General features: G+C 37.4%; 1 protein-coding gene across 18 annotated transcripts in view; it reads right to left on the bottom strand.

Moving 5' to 3' along the window:
* Positions 1–15,534, bottom strand: part of elB (zinc finger protein elbow B) — a 239,354-nt gene that overhangs the window by 100,918 nt on the left and 122,902 nt on the right. Inside the window, exon 4 of one of the 18 annotated variants that reach the window (XR_012410218.1) lies at positions 371–381. The exons of the other annotated variants lie outside the window; for them this stretch is intronic. The gene's annotated coding sequence lies outside the window, so the exon portion shown is untranslated. Of the gene's footprint in view, positions 1–370; positions 382–15,534 lie in introns of those variants that run through there. 18 annotated transcript variants of the gene reach the window in all.

A 15,534-nucleotide genomic window follows, 5' to 3' on the forward strand; every position in this document is an offset into this window, starting at 1 on the left:
GAAATCGAAGCCCGGGAATTTGGCAGTTTGGACTCGGTACTGAAGTCAGGCAAGGATGTAAGCAGAAACGAGTCGTTTATTACGATCTCCAGCCTTTCGGTAGTAACGAAGATTTTAGTGGCACCTTTCCCTCCCCATGATGAGAAGCAGTTGCGCAACATCCGCATGGATTCGTGACAATGCAAACCCCCATAAAATTATTACACCCCATATACACAAATCGAGTCGAAGACTTAACCCGAACGTGTCGTGCGACCGAAGAGTTATTGTGACTCTTACCCTATCGAAGGCCTAGGATACCGTCAACCATCCCATGAAGATCCGAAGAAGTTCGCGTGTTATTTGCAAGGATGTAAGCAAAAACGAGTCGTTTGTGTCGATCTCCAGCCTTTCGCCAGTAACGAAGATTTTAGAGACACTTCTCCCTCCCCATGATGAGAAGCCGTTGCGCAACATCGGCATGGATTCTTGAAAATGCAAAAATGCAAACCACCATAAAATTATTACACCCATATACACATCGAGTCGAGGACTGAACCCGAGCATGTCGTGCGACCGAAGAGTTATTGTGACTCTTACCCTATCGAAGGCCTAGGATACCGTCAATCATCCCATGCTGTTAGGGGACATATAGAAGACTTCCTTCCAGCCGTGTTAAAAACGTTGGATAATCTGAACAGATGTCATTTGTGGAATTTGGAAATAAGAAGTCTAAGACCAGTAGATTGAACAGAGAGTAATATTTCCGGAAACTTTTTACCTATATTTCTCTGAAATTCCCCTCTCCAGACATAGCTAAATTAGTGCACTTCTTCCATATTCGTCGCTAAATCCATTGCCATACTGGTCGATGGTGTTCTCATTCCGACCATAGACTACCCCAAAATATTAGGTGTAACGGTTGATAACATACTTGAGACAAAATCAAAAGTAGGTATGAGGTTCTCAAATCGCTGGCCGGCAGCACTTGGGGTGCAGACAACGATACATTGTTGACCTCTTACAAAGCAAATAGGGCGACCTGTCGAAAGCTCTGCGGCGCCAGTGCGGTATACAACTGGTAGCGCTCCACAGTGAACGAATATTTATACCAGCCATGTCGCCCTATGGATTGCAACATGGTGCCTACTCATAACACTGGTGGACTATCTTCAGGAGGAGACAACGATTTTACCCTTGCATCAGCTGTGAACATTCCTGCCACAATCTAAAGAACAAGCTTTCCTCACCCAGGCACCTCATGAGACTTCTTCATAATCTTGGGAGAGAGAGAGGTCCAAAGGTACAAACGAGAACCTCCAGATCAAAGAGCTTATCAGGCTGGCTTTCCCTCCAGACGTGTTTAAAACGTTGGATAACGTGAACACCTGTCGTTTGTGGAATTTGGAAATAAGAAGTCTTAGACCAGTAGATTGAACAGAGAGTAATATTTCCGGAACCTTTTAACCTATACTTCTCTGAAATTCCCCTCTCCAGACATAGCTGAGTTAGTGTACTTCTTCCATATACGTCGCTAAGTCTATTCTCACTCTGTTCACCATATAGGCGGTTGAAATGAACATATTGGTCGAGGCTATTCTCATTCCGACCATAGACTACCCCAAAATATTAGGTGTAACAGTTGATAACATATTTAGGTTATCCGCACAAACCGCAGCTATTTGAGACAAAATCAGAAGTATGTTGGTACAAGGTTCTCAATTCGCTGGCCGGCAGCACTTGGGGTGCGGACAAATATGCCTTGTTGACCTCTTACTAAGGAAATCGGGCGACCTGTGGAAAGCTCTGTGGCCCCAGTGCGGTATGCAACTGGTAGCGCTCCACAGTGAAAGAATATTCATAACAGCCAGAATGAATTGAAACATGGTGCCTACACAAGTGAACCATCTTCATGAGAATACAACGATTTTACCCTTGCATTAGCTCAACCATATATTCTCGATGCAGTACCTGCTTGGGTGTTACACAAGATGTTAGTGGACCACCCAGGCACTTCAGGAGTGCTCTTCATAATCTAGAGAGCGAGAGAGAGAGAGAGGTCTATAGGTACAAACGAGAATCTCTAGATCAATGAGCCTATCTGGCTGACCTGAATAACATTCACAATGATGAAATTGCGCAGGCAGTACAAAGGTACATTGTGAATGTCACAACAGCAGAAGAAAGTCAGCAGCCAAGGCAAACACTTGTGGTGTTAGCCCATTTATTAACCGGACGAAACAGCCTCTTCAATTTATATTGGACCGGAAATGATAATATGATGCCGCACTGCACGCTGCATTTGTTTAACTGCCCAGCTAACGCCAATCACCTGTCTCGTGATTGTTTACGGACGCAGCCGAACAAGATTGCTGTATAAACTAGCACGGTATGCCTTAACCAAATTTAAATCGAATGGATGGATTCTGAAACTACAATTCTCATAGATGAGAAATATCAAGAAACAAAAAAAATCGCCAGAGGGATTTTCAAATAAGTCGTGATTTAAGTTCACATTTTTAGGGGTTCTTGGGCCTAAAGAAAATGTAGGCGATTGCTGCTATTTTTCGTGTTCGTACGCATAGTTCCACCTGTATCCATCTTATAAACGTCTTTCGAAGTACCGCAATCGTATTTTCTTCGAAATTTCTTGCACCGATCAACACGGGATCCTACGAGAAAACCCCATTTTTGCCGCCAAGTGTTCATGCAATATCGAATGTTAGTTGGTGGAATGAATGCCCGAGGATGTCTCTATCTCATGGTATTTAACATGGCGATCTTGGATTATTCGTTCACGCAAGGCTTAATCTTTTTTCTGGCACAATGCCCGTTTTTAGACGACCCTCACGACCTTGGGTTTTTAGCGAGTGCCCGCCACGATTGAATTCATTGAATCAGTTTTTCACAGTCCTATAGGATGGTCCTTTATCGACATATAAAGATTTAATTTGATCGATGCGCTCTTGCCGTGATTATCCACGTCGAAAATTATGAAAAATTATCGGAAGAAAATGTTCACAAGTAAATTCCATTTTTTTGCAAAGTGACTTTTTGAAGTAACTGTAAACAAACCAACGCATGTCATATGTACGCCTAGGCTAAAAACTGTCGAACTTTCCAAAAAATTCAAATGGCACCTGGCGACACTGCAAATTGCCTAGGCTAGAAAGTTTTCGAGTGTCCCTCGTATACGCCGGGACTTCCAAAACTTCTTTTGTCACCCACAATTTTTTGTACCGTCATATGCTGAAGGTCTACTAGAAAGTCATATTGACTGACATTACAATAAAATGTTTCGTAATCAAATGAAAGTTATTGAATCTAAGCTTCAACGAACTTTTTTCCATGACTATTTCCCTAAAGCAATATTTCAAACGGAAAACCACGAAAAACATGCATACGTTCACACCCCAACTAACAACTGACGGCACGAACTAATCATGTACGCCTATAATAAAATCAATGAAATTAAAATGGAAAATTACAATTCAATTCAATAAATTTCATTTGAATTCGAACAGGAAAATCGCATAAAAATAGCAAACACATTTCTTATTGACGTGATTAACGTGAAAATTACGGCATTGCAGTTTTAAATTTTACAACAGAAAACGTAGGATTTTTTCGGATCAGCGAACTTTGGAAATAATTAAAAAAACACACCTTGAGGTATTTGGAAAATACAAGGTTTAAGGTTGTGATAGTCGTCGTTCTTAAAAATATTTTTTACTTTATAATTAAAAAAAAATATTTATAATTCGGGTATATTTTATTGTAAGTACTCTAAAAAAATTATGTAACTACCAGTCTTAAAATAAATTTAATTGTTAGAATAAATTACACTGTGCAACACTGGAAATGCAAACAACTTCTAATGGGCATTTTCTGAAAGTACATATTGAGACTACAAGAACCTTAATTGGGTTTTGTGTTCTTAGATCGAGTTTAGATTTTATGGCCTCATCTAAACCGACCTAAAGTGAGCATTTTTTCCACTGATCGGACGTTTATCTTCGAAACTAATAAGAATTTTGCTTTGCAGTCTTAAGCAATATTGTAGCCCTAGAGTAGTAGAACTTATGTGTCAAACAGATGAACTAGGAAAAGCTGCATCTAGCGCATCAAACTGGTTAAAATATAGAAAAGTTTACATAATTTCTGAAATTCTGGTCAGTAAAAACTAAACTGTTGGAAGTTGAAACAAGTAACCATTCTAAAAGTTTTCCAAATAATGTGACCATCAATTCTTCAGAACATTCTGAAACTCTAAAATTGTTATTTCACGTTGTTTAAGGGGTATTTCATGACATACCTTTTACAAAACTTATTTCAAACAATGTTCACAAAGGCTGTTTATTCTCATGTTGGGGATTTCAATAAATTATTGAAATATTTACCAAATTGTTGTTGAAAAATTTGCTATAAACAAGGCGATAGAGGGTTTTACAACAATATAATGTTCTAAAGAGTTGTGTATTACATTCCAGAGAATATTTTCCCAAAAGGTAACATTAAGAAGACTTTAACATTTTGGGAGATACGCTGCAACATATACACAAATTATAGAATTTTTAGATATATTATAAAATTTGAGGCAATAAATGCAGTTTTTCGAGTTCATTATTCCCCGAAATATTTTTATCTTGCTCTTATCTACAAGTTTGCTGCAGATGTCAAAACAAGATTCGTATTAGTTTCAGGGATACAGCCCCGATTTGTTTTAAAAATTCGATCTTTAACCATGTTTAGATGAGGGCATAAAAACCGAACCCGATCTAAGAAACCAAAACCCAAATATGGTTTTTGCCTATTGGTCCTCTCCTTTCATAAAATTCTGGACAGAAGTTGTTTGCACGCGATTGGCTCAAAAATGTTGCACAGTGTTATATTCTTAAAAAATTATTTTATATAATGGAAATTAAATTTAAAAAAAAAAATCTGATTAAAAAAATATTCTGGTATATTTTGCAATTCGGGCTTTTTTTGGTTGTAAATCCTTAAAAAATAACTTTTATTTTTCTACTACTCGCTAAAGTAAACAACGAAATTCTTTATAACCATCGTTTTTGGACCCTCAAAAAGTATCTTATAAACGACCTCTTCATTGATTGTATCTCAAAAATCCCCATAAAAATTTTAACATTCTCACCACATGGCCAACACGACCATCTTTTTGTACCTGTCACATTCAACATTTGACACACACAACTTGAAATTGCAATAAAAATATATATGACTGACACTAATTTGTACAATTAAAAAGAAATAATTTACTTTAATTTATAACACAATCAACAAACGTTCATTCATTTCATTTCACTTTGTGTTTTGTGAACGCGTCAACCGCTGTAGCTACCAAAATAACCAACGCGCCGCTATCATCACAATTGTCGTCTGTCTCATACACGGCGTGTTCAAAAAAAAAAAAATAATTATTTTAATTTTCATGTGTTTCGTTTGGGGTTTTACATTCTCTCAGTGTGTGTTGATTGAGTTGCTGTCGTTGGTTGCCGTTGCTGCTGCTCGGCTACCCCTGCTTAATTGCAATGTCAAAACAAAACCAAAGACAATAAAAACATTTTAAAAACAAAGTAATTGTAATCACTGATCAAGGTAATGATTTTCGATGACAGGGTGATAAAATGTTAAACTGGATTAGATTTAATTGTGTCACGAGTAATGGCGATAATCAAATCAAGTGATTAACACATGCCATTCCCAATTTGGATACTAATTTAAAGCTTTATTTTAATAAAGCTAAAACAATATGTGTTGTAAGTTTGAGGGTTGACTTAATAAAATATTATCATATTCAAGAATTTAAAGAAACTGATTGGAAGGACGAATAATGCAATAATCGAGGAGGTCTATACGAACACAGTTGTGGAATTTTTCTAAATATTTTTCAGAGAACTCATACAGGATAAGTGGTGAATATGTAAAGATTAATTTTCAATATTCAGGGGTCGGAATGGCAAAAAATTTTAAAGTAGAAACTGCCATCCTTACAATGATGGAAAAATAACGGAGATATCGCAATAGTCGGTAATGCATCCCGCCACATCGGTCCCAGAGAGGAAAAAACTATTGATTTTGGGAATGTTCGGATATTATTCAGGGGTCGGAATGTGAACAAAACTTATTTGGATAAAAGGCCACGTTTTATTTCAAAGCGAATATCTCTGTTTCTGTAAGAGGTATATCGAAAGCAAAACCAGTAGGCCTATTCTGTAACTTTTATCGATTAAAAAGTTGTTAAAATTTCTTTTGTTTTTGTAACAACTACAAAACAAACAAATGAAATTGTTGTAAAATAAACAATGAGTAAAGTTGTTAAAAAGTTACAGAATAGGGGGGCTGGTAAGGAAAGTAGAAAATATCACCTTTACAAAGCAGGTTGTCATAGTTGGTCAAACAACAGAGATATCGCAATTGTCGGTAATGCATCATCGGATCCTTACGAAATTTTGGTGGTTGATGGGGGTCTCACAGAGAACGAAGCCTATTGATGGTTGGCGTACATCACAAATTTAATGAATGTAGGTCCACGTTTAGGTATTGCTCCCATATAAACGTATCTCCCGATATTCGGTATTTTGACGATTTTAGCCAAATTTTCCAATTGATTTTGCTGTAATTTTGCATTTTGTGTTCTGGGGGAATAACATACCTCCTTGCAACAAATGTTCATTATAAGTCCAAGTTTAGATTTAGGTCCCGTATAAACGTACCTCTCGATATTCGATATTTTGGCGATTTTACAGGTGTGGTATAAGGGAAATATCTTACAGGGTGACAGCTGGGGCAGCTGGATCTAGTTTTATCGTAAAATAGAGACTTTCCCCTGTATTTGAAAAAATGGACTTGCCCAAAATTAGTAAAACTCAACATAAATTTATAGTAATGATATTAAAAATAAAATAAAAGTCTTTTTTTTATTTTGGAAATTTTGCCTGTAAAGGCGAAGATAATTTTTAATGATTTTTTATTAATTTTCTCGTTTAGAGTTAAGCTTGATGATTGAAAATTTTTTGCAAGTGAAAAAGGAACCCACAGTCATTTACAAAGAATTTATTTTTAGGGAAGTTAGAAAACGATTTTTCAATAGGTTTTTTCGTAAAACCATAGTCAGTGCCGTTCATTTTGGAAAATGTTCATTTACCTCTTCAATTTTTTTAATTTCACTCATAAACTACAAATGCTTTGCGGATCTATTTTTCGTTTTTAGGCACCCCTTACAAGTCTCAACTTCTTCTGCTTAACTTGACATATAAACGCTGTAAATTGGCAAAAATAATATTGGATATTAAAAATTTAATGTGTTTAGAGAATATTTCTTTCAATCGCAATCAAATTTGTTGCCATAAACTTTGCGATTTTTGTCCACGGGCGGAACCACAGTGCCCAATGGAGAAACCGTATTATGAGTTTCTTTCGCCCTATTGGACCAAAAACAAAAATTGACAACTGTTGCCATCGCTATACACATAAAAATGATCGTCCAATCAGCACGAAATTTCGAAGGAGATAGAGCTTGGTACGTTTGCGTAAATATGGCAATATTTTCATTTAAGCATTCTATCCTTATTCCTGTAGGACACATTCCGATGATGGTACCTTTGTTCACAATTTTAGTTTTATTTCGACGATATTCAGCCAGAGTGATGTTACGGGAGGAAAAAAGGCACAAAACAAGTAAAAAAGTATCAGTCGGCTTTGTCGACAGAGATATACCCTCAGCCTGTGTGGATTGAAATACTTTTTTTCCAAAAAAAAAAAAAAAAAACTTATGTATTTAGGGGGGTTTTTAAAATTTTGGCCGTATGCACCGACAAAAGTATGGATAGGATTAAAGCTCAAAAATTTTCCAGGATATCGATAGAAAGTGCTTTTTTATAACACATAATATTGCTATATTCGGTAATATATTCGGTTCGAGCCTTCCAGCCACTACATATGGTTCCATTGGGGTTTTGTTTACAGCTTTCGGGCTGTTTTCTCAAGAAGTATGGACTTGCCACTGAAAAAATGTTTACTGCCGTAATTGAGGCAGCGAGTGCAAGTTGCTTCAACAAAAATCAAAGTGAATCGAGAGCAGGTCTTAAAGTGAATTTATCCAAATTTTGTGTGGGAGGTACCCGAAGGAGTGGACAAATATAGTCCATATTCGAACCAGATCTATATATGGTAGATATATTAGGATGTGTAAAGTATGGACCAAATCGGTCACTCCCATCAAGGGTTATCATGTGCACAAATTTTTGAACTTTTGTGGGGGAGGTACCTGAAGGAGTGGACTGATATGGCTTATCTTCGAAATTAAACTAAGTTTGCACAAAATATTACGAAGGTCAAATTTTGGACCGAACCGACAGATCCGTTCGAGAGTTATCTTGCGCTCCATCCATTACACACGGTGTCAAGGGGTTTTTTGCAACTTTCAGGCTATTTTCTCAGGAAGTATGGACTTGCCCCTGATGAAACTTGTACCATCGTATGGGGGGGGGGGGGGCAATGAATACAAGTTGTTGCAACAAAAAACAAAGCGATTCGAGAGCAGGTGCTAATCTTAACTTATCCGAAATTTTGTGTGGGAGGTGTGGATCAATTGAGTCCATTTTGGAACCTCATCTAAGCTTGGTAGAAATTTCATGATGTGCAAAGTATGGGTCAAATCGGTTACTTCCTTCAAAAGCTATAGTGCGCACAAATTTTCCGAACATTTTCGAACTTTTGTGGGGGAGGTACCGGAAGGAGTGGACCGATATAACTCATCTTCGAACTTAAACTAAGTTTGGACAAAATATTACGAAAGCCAAATTTTGGATCGAATCGGTTGATCCGTTCGAGAGTTATCGTGCGCTTTAGCCAGCCAGACAGACGGACGGACATTGCTCAATCGACTCCAAAATGTCTGAAACACATTTCGTCCAAACATACTTGGGGTCTAAAACCATTATTTCGATGAGCCACATTTTGCCCGTATGAAAGTGTATATACCCTCGTTAGCATAAATGCAGAGGGTATAAATATGTACCGATTTCAATATTTATTGTAAAATTTATTTATACACCAAATATCATCGGAACTTGACAGACATCGCGTATATGTGGGTCCATGCTTCTTATAGAAAAGCAACAGCTCTTCTTATGGAAGAGCAGCAGATATTCTAGCTCTTCTTTTATATAAAATCTCTCGCTCTTCTCTAAGAAGATCTCTCGCTCTTCTATAAGAAGATCTATCACTCTTCTAGAAGAAGATATCTTGTTTTTTATAAGAAGAGCTCTTGTTCTTCTATGTGAAGAGTTCTTGTTATTCTATAAGAAGAGAAATTGTTCCTCTATGCGAAGAGCTCTTGTTCTTCTATAAGAAGAACTCTTGCTCTTCTATACGGATAGCTCGTGTTTATCTATAAGAAAAACTCTTGATATCCTATAAGAAGAGCTCTTGCTCTTCTATAAGAAGAGCTCTTGGTCTTGGATGTTGCTTTTGTTGCTTTCATAAGAAGACCTAATGATCTTCTCTAGGAAGATCCGATAATCTTCCATATGAAGAACTATATTTCTCCTAAAGGATTTCTGTAAGAAGACTTAATGTTCTTCTACAAGGAGACTTTTTGGTCTTCTATAAAAAAATAATATTGGTCTTTTATTTAAAGACCTATTAGTCTTCTATAAGAAAACATAATGGTCGTCTATAAGATTAACTGTTGGACTTTTTTAAAAGGACATGTTAGTTTTCTATAAGAAGACTTGTTTGTCTTCAATTAGAAGACCTTGTGATCTTCTATAACAAGTCTTAATTGTCTTCATCGGGGAAACCTGTTGTTCTTCTATAAGAAAATCTACTGGCTTTCTATAAGGAGACCTCTTGGTCTTCTTCAAGGAAGACCTGTCCTCTGTTGATCTTCTATAAGAAGGCCTGTTGGACATCTATAAGAAGAGCTGTTGCGCTTCTGTTAAAAGAACTCTTGCTCTTCTATAAGAAGGGCTCTTGATCTTCTGTAGAATAACTGTTGCTCTTCTATAAGAAGAGCTCTCTCTCTCCCTCACACACCTCTATAAAAGCCCTGTTGCTCTTTTATAAGAGTTCTATTTCTCTTCTATAAGAAATGCTGCTGTTCCATAAAAAGATCGGATGGTCTTCATTAAGAAGAAATGTTGGATTTCTAGATGAAGATATATTGTTCCTCTACGAGGGCAGTTCTTAGCCTAGCACAAAAAGCGCGGTATAAACAGAAAAAAGTTAAGTGTTTTGGAAACTTCCATCTCTGTTATGAACACATGTTAAATTTTGTTTCGATCTGGCATATAGAAACAGGTGTTCAAAAAAGACGCATCCGCAATTTTTTTACAATGGGAAAATTAGAAATGCGTGTTGTCATTAAATATTTACATAAAAAAAGTTTATCGGGACAAGAAATTCATAATGATATGGTGAATGTGTTAGGTGAAAGTGCTCCTTCATATGTGGACGTCCAAAAACAGCAACAACAACAGAAATTGTAGCCAAAGTGCATGATATGGTTTTAACTGATCGACGAATAAACGTGCGTGAAATTGCTAATATCATGGGCATCTCAAATGATCGAGTCCATTTAATTTTGCATGAAGAACTACAGATGAAAAAGCTTTCTGCAAGATGGGTGCCGCATTTGTTAACAGTCGATCAAAAACATAAGAATGAACATTTCTCAAGCTTGTTTGGATCGTTTTAAGCGAAATAAAATGGATTTTAAGCGTCGTTTCATAACTGTTGATGAGACATGGATCCACCACTATACTCCAGAGACAAAAGGACAATCCAAACAATGGACTGAAGCTGGAGGAAGTGCCCCAAAGAAGGCAAAAACAATTCAATCGGCTGGTAAGGTTATGGCAACGGTTTTTTGGGACTTCAAAGGTATTTTAATGATTGACTATCTGCAAAAGGGTAAAACAGTAAATTCAGAGTACTATTGCAACCTTTTAGATCAATTAAATGTACAAATTCGAGAAAAACGTCCTGGCTTACAACACAAAAAAATAATTTTTCATCAAGACAACCCACCAGCGCACAAGAGTATTTTAACAATGGCTAAAATCAACGAATTAAAGTACGAGTTGCTTGACCACCCACCTTATTCTCCTGATTTAGCTCCCAGTGACTTTTACTTGTTCCCAAATCTAAAAAAATCCTTGCTGGCAAGCGTTTTACCTCAAATGAAGATGCAATTACAGTTGTAAACCACTATTTTGAAGACCCTGAGGAAAACTATTTTAATCAAGGGATAGAATTGCTAGAAAAGCGTTGGACTAAGTGTATTGAAGTTTCAGGAGAATCTATTGAAAAATAAAAATATTTTTGAAAAACTAACTATTCTCTTTCATTGATAGGCTAAGAAGTTTCCGAACCGCCCTCGTACAAGGAGAACTAATGGTCGTCTATAAGAAGATTTCATGGTCTTTTAAAATCAGATCTGTCGGTCCTTTACAAAATATATGTTAAGTCTCAATAAGAAGATCATTTTGATCTTCTGTGAAAAGGCCTGTTGGTCTTCTATAAGAAGACCTGCTGGACTTCTAGAAGAATACCTATAAGAAAGCCTGTAAATCTTCTATAAGAAGGCCTGTTTCTCTTATATTAGAAGATCTGTTTGTCCTCTATAAGTACAAATGTTGGCCATGTACATATAAGAAGAAATGTTGAACATCTTCTAGGAAGACCAGTTGGTCTTCTATAAAACACTCTTTGGACTTCTTTGGGAAGTCCTATGCACTTCAATAGGAAGACCAATTGGACTTCTGTAAGAACTTCTGCTGGTCTTTCATACTAATGGTTTTAGACCCCAAGTATGTTTGGAGGAAATCCGTTTCAGACAATTTGGAGTCGATTGAGCAATGTCCGTCCGTCTGTTTGGCTGGCTGGTGCTCACGATAACTCTCGAACAGATAAGCCGATTTTGGCGATTTTGGCTTTCGTAATATTTTATCCAAAATTAGTTCGTAGATGGGCCATATCGGTCCACTCCTTCAGGTACCTACCCCACAAAAGTTCGAAAATGTTCGGAAAATTTGTGCGCAAGATAACTCTTGAAGGGAGAAACCGATTTGGTCCATGCTTTGCACATCGTGCAAATTCTACCAGGCATAGGGGAGGTTTCAATATGGACTCTATCGGTCAACTCCTTCGGGTACCTGCCACACAAAATTTCGGAAAAGTTCAGTTTATGACCTGCTCTCGGATCATTTTGACTTTTGTTGAAGCAACTTGTATTCGCTGCCCCCATTACGAAGGTAAACTTGTACCAGGTGAAAGTCCATATTTCTTGAGAAAATAGACAGAAAGTTGTAAAAATCCCCTATGGCACAATGTGTAGTGGTTGGAACGCACGATAACTCTCGAACGGATCTGCCGATTTGGTGATAAATTTGGCCATCGTAATATTTTGTCTGAACTTAAATTAAGTCCGAAGGTGAGCCATATCGGTATTCGGAAAATTTGTGCCCACGATAACTCCTGAAGGCAGCAACGGATTTGGTCCATACTTTGCACATCGTAATGTTTCTACTATTTCTTGAATATGGACTATATATGTCAACTCCTTCAGATACATCCCACACCAAATTTCGGAAAAATGCAGTTTTACGCCTGCTTTCGAATCACTTTTATCTTTGTGGTAACAACTTGTATTTGCTGCCCCCATGACGACGGTGCAAGTTTTTTTCAGGGGCAAGTGGATACTTCCTGACAAAATAGGCGATTCCGATTGCCGATTCCGTCCAAAATTTGGGTTTCGTAATATTTAGTCCAAACTAAGTTTAAGTTTGAAGATTGGCACAGTCGGTGCGCTCTTTCGGGTACCTCCCTTACCCCCAAAATTAAAAAATGTCACTAAAATAGTACGCGTTATATCTGCTAAACGGAGCAACCGTCCAAACCTTGGATCTTTTAATATCACTGTGAACACAAATTTTGGGGCAGAGATAATTCCTTTTGGAGATAAAAGCCCTTTGTGAGTTTGTTAAAAACCCCAAAGGACAGATCAGCCGTGAGACGAACTTCCGCGTTATGGGGTGATGAAGTTTTTGCTAGAGACCCTGTAAGCCATCAGGAATTAGCGTTATGTCATTGTTCATTGTTGCTTTAGCTTATTTTTGAGATGACGTGTCTTCAGTTAAATCGAATGAGGATTATTTTCGTACAGCACTTCGACCTTCTAACTACCTTTCTTCAATGTCCTTTATTTTAAGAGCAGCTATAAAAGTGCCACAAGATGACGTTTTTCAGTTTCGAAATATTCTACAAAAACGTCGCTCAGGAAATTTTTAGGTACGGCTCTGATTGACAACTAATCGATTTTGTCGCGTTTTCGTGGTCGTTTTGTGCATTTACCCTGTTTTCGTTCAGAAAAACACTGTATTTATTTTTTTTTTTTGTATATTCGTTACAGAACATACAAACAAAAAAAAAAAAAAAAAACACAGTTTGTTTCTGGGCAAACAGGGGTAAATGGCATGACTATGAAAACGCGACAAAAGACGTACTTAAAATTTTCTGAGCGACATTTTTGCAGAACATTTCGAAGCTGAAAAACGTCATCATGTGGTACTTTTATAGACGCTCTTAAAATAAAGAACGAAAAGGACATTGAAGGAAGCGAGTTAGAAGGTCGGAGTGCTCAACGAAAATAATGCCCATTCGTGTTGACTGAAGACATGCTATCTCAAAAATAAGGTAAAGCAACAGTGAACAAAGATATAACGCTAATTTCTGATTTCTTACAGGGTCTCTAGCAAAAACTTTATCACGACATAACGCGGAAGTTCGACTCACGGCGGATCCGTCCTACGGGGTTCATAATATACTCACCAAGGCCTTTCTTCCCCAAGAGGAATTTTCCGTTCCCCAGACTTTCACCTCCATTTTGTTGCGCAGTGTATATTGTCTAAATGTAGTTTTACTTCAGAAATCGTTCTTCTCCTTCTCCTTAGGGTACCTCCCCCACAAAAGATCAAAATTTTTATTTAAGCGCAGTTTAGGATCTGTTCGAAAAGGTTGGAAAATTATAACGTTATTCTTTGTTCTCCGCTTTAAGCGATTTTATGTTTTTCGTGGGCAAGTCCATGCTTCCTGATATTGTGGCCCAAAACCTCTAAGTTATACGGTGACTAACTGAAATGACTGGTGGGCACAAAATCTATCAAAAGGAATGACTCCCAAAATAAGATCCACATCCAAAATTGACTATTTTGGACCATTCTTTCTAGTACTTTCTCCGCAAAACATTTGAGCTTCAAACCAAATATATTTTTTGTCGGAGATTTGTAAAGAGGGCTACGAAATCCGTAGATTCGATATTGTCAACAGATGGACGTTTCATTTCACATAGGCTGAGGGTATATCTCTGTCGGCAAAGCTGACTGATGCTTTTTTACTTTTTTTTTTTTCAAATCAATCGCCATTTACTTTTTATACCCTACACCACTATGTGGGGAGGGTATTATAAGTTGGTTTTGGCCAAAAAGTTTGTAACGCATCGAAATAATGGTCGTAGACCCATACTTATATATACCAAATTGAATGTCTCGACGAGCTTAGTCGATCTGGCTATGTGTGTCCGTCCGTCAGTCCGTCCGTCTGTCCATCTAAACCTTGTAATCACGCTACAGGTCGCAATTTTGATCGCATCGTCACGAAATATTGGACGCTGATGGGAGTCCCGGAGGGGAAGAAGCCTATTGATTTTGGTGATGGTCGGATAATATTTAGGGGTCGGAAAGGGCAAAAAACTTAGGTGGATAAAAAGACAACGTTTTTTTCCAAAGCGAATATCTCAGCTTCTGTATAGGGTATGCCAAAAGCAAAACCTGACAATGATAGTAGAAAATATCGCCTTTCTAATGATGTAAAGTAGGTGCTCGTAGGTGATCAAGCAACGAAGATATCACAATAGTAGCAAATAAAACCCCAATTTTTATTTTTGGATTTTAATTATTTTGACGAATATCACAGCTTTGGTTGAAAACTTTCCAAAAGCAAAGCATGACTATGAAAGTAGAAGATCCCGTCTTTATAATAATGCAAACTAGGTCGGCGTAGGTAACCAAATAACGGAGATATCGCAATAGTCGGTAATACATCCAATTTTTCTATTGTTTTGGAAATCACGCTACAGGTCGCAATTTTGATCGGATCGTCACGAAAATTTTAGGGTTAATGGGGGTCTCACAGACGAAGAAGCCTATTGATTTTGGTGATGATCGGATAATATTAAGGGGTCGGAATGGGCAAACACTTATTTGGAGAAAAGTCAACAGTTTATTTCAAAGCCAATATCTCTGTTTCTTTAAGAGGTATATCAAAAGCAGAACCTGGCAAGGAAAGTAAAAAATATCACCTTTACAACGATGTAAAGTGGGTTGTCGTAGGTGGTCAAATAGCAGAGATATGGCAATAGTCGATAATGCATCCCATTTTCCGATTTTTTTGTAATCACGCTACAGGTCGCAGTTTTGATCGGATCGTCGCAAAATTTTGGGGGTTAATGGGGGTCCCAAAGAGAAAGTAGCC

The sequence above is a fragment of the Musca autumnalis genome, unplaced genomic scaffold (genome assembly GCF_047663935.1).
Source record: "Musca autumnalis isolate F117 unplaced genomic scaffold, ASM4766393v1 scaffold_2, whole genome shotgun sequence".
In the NCBI taxonomy this organism is placed as follows: Eukaryota; Metazoa; Arthropoda; class Insecta; order Diptera; family Muscidae; genus Musca; species Musca autumnalis.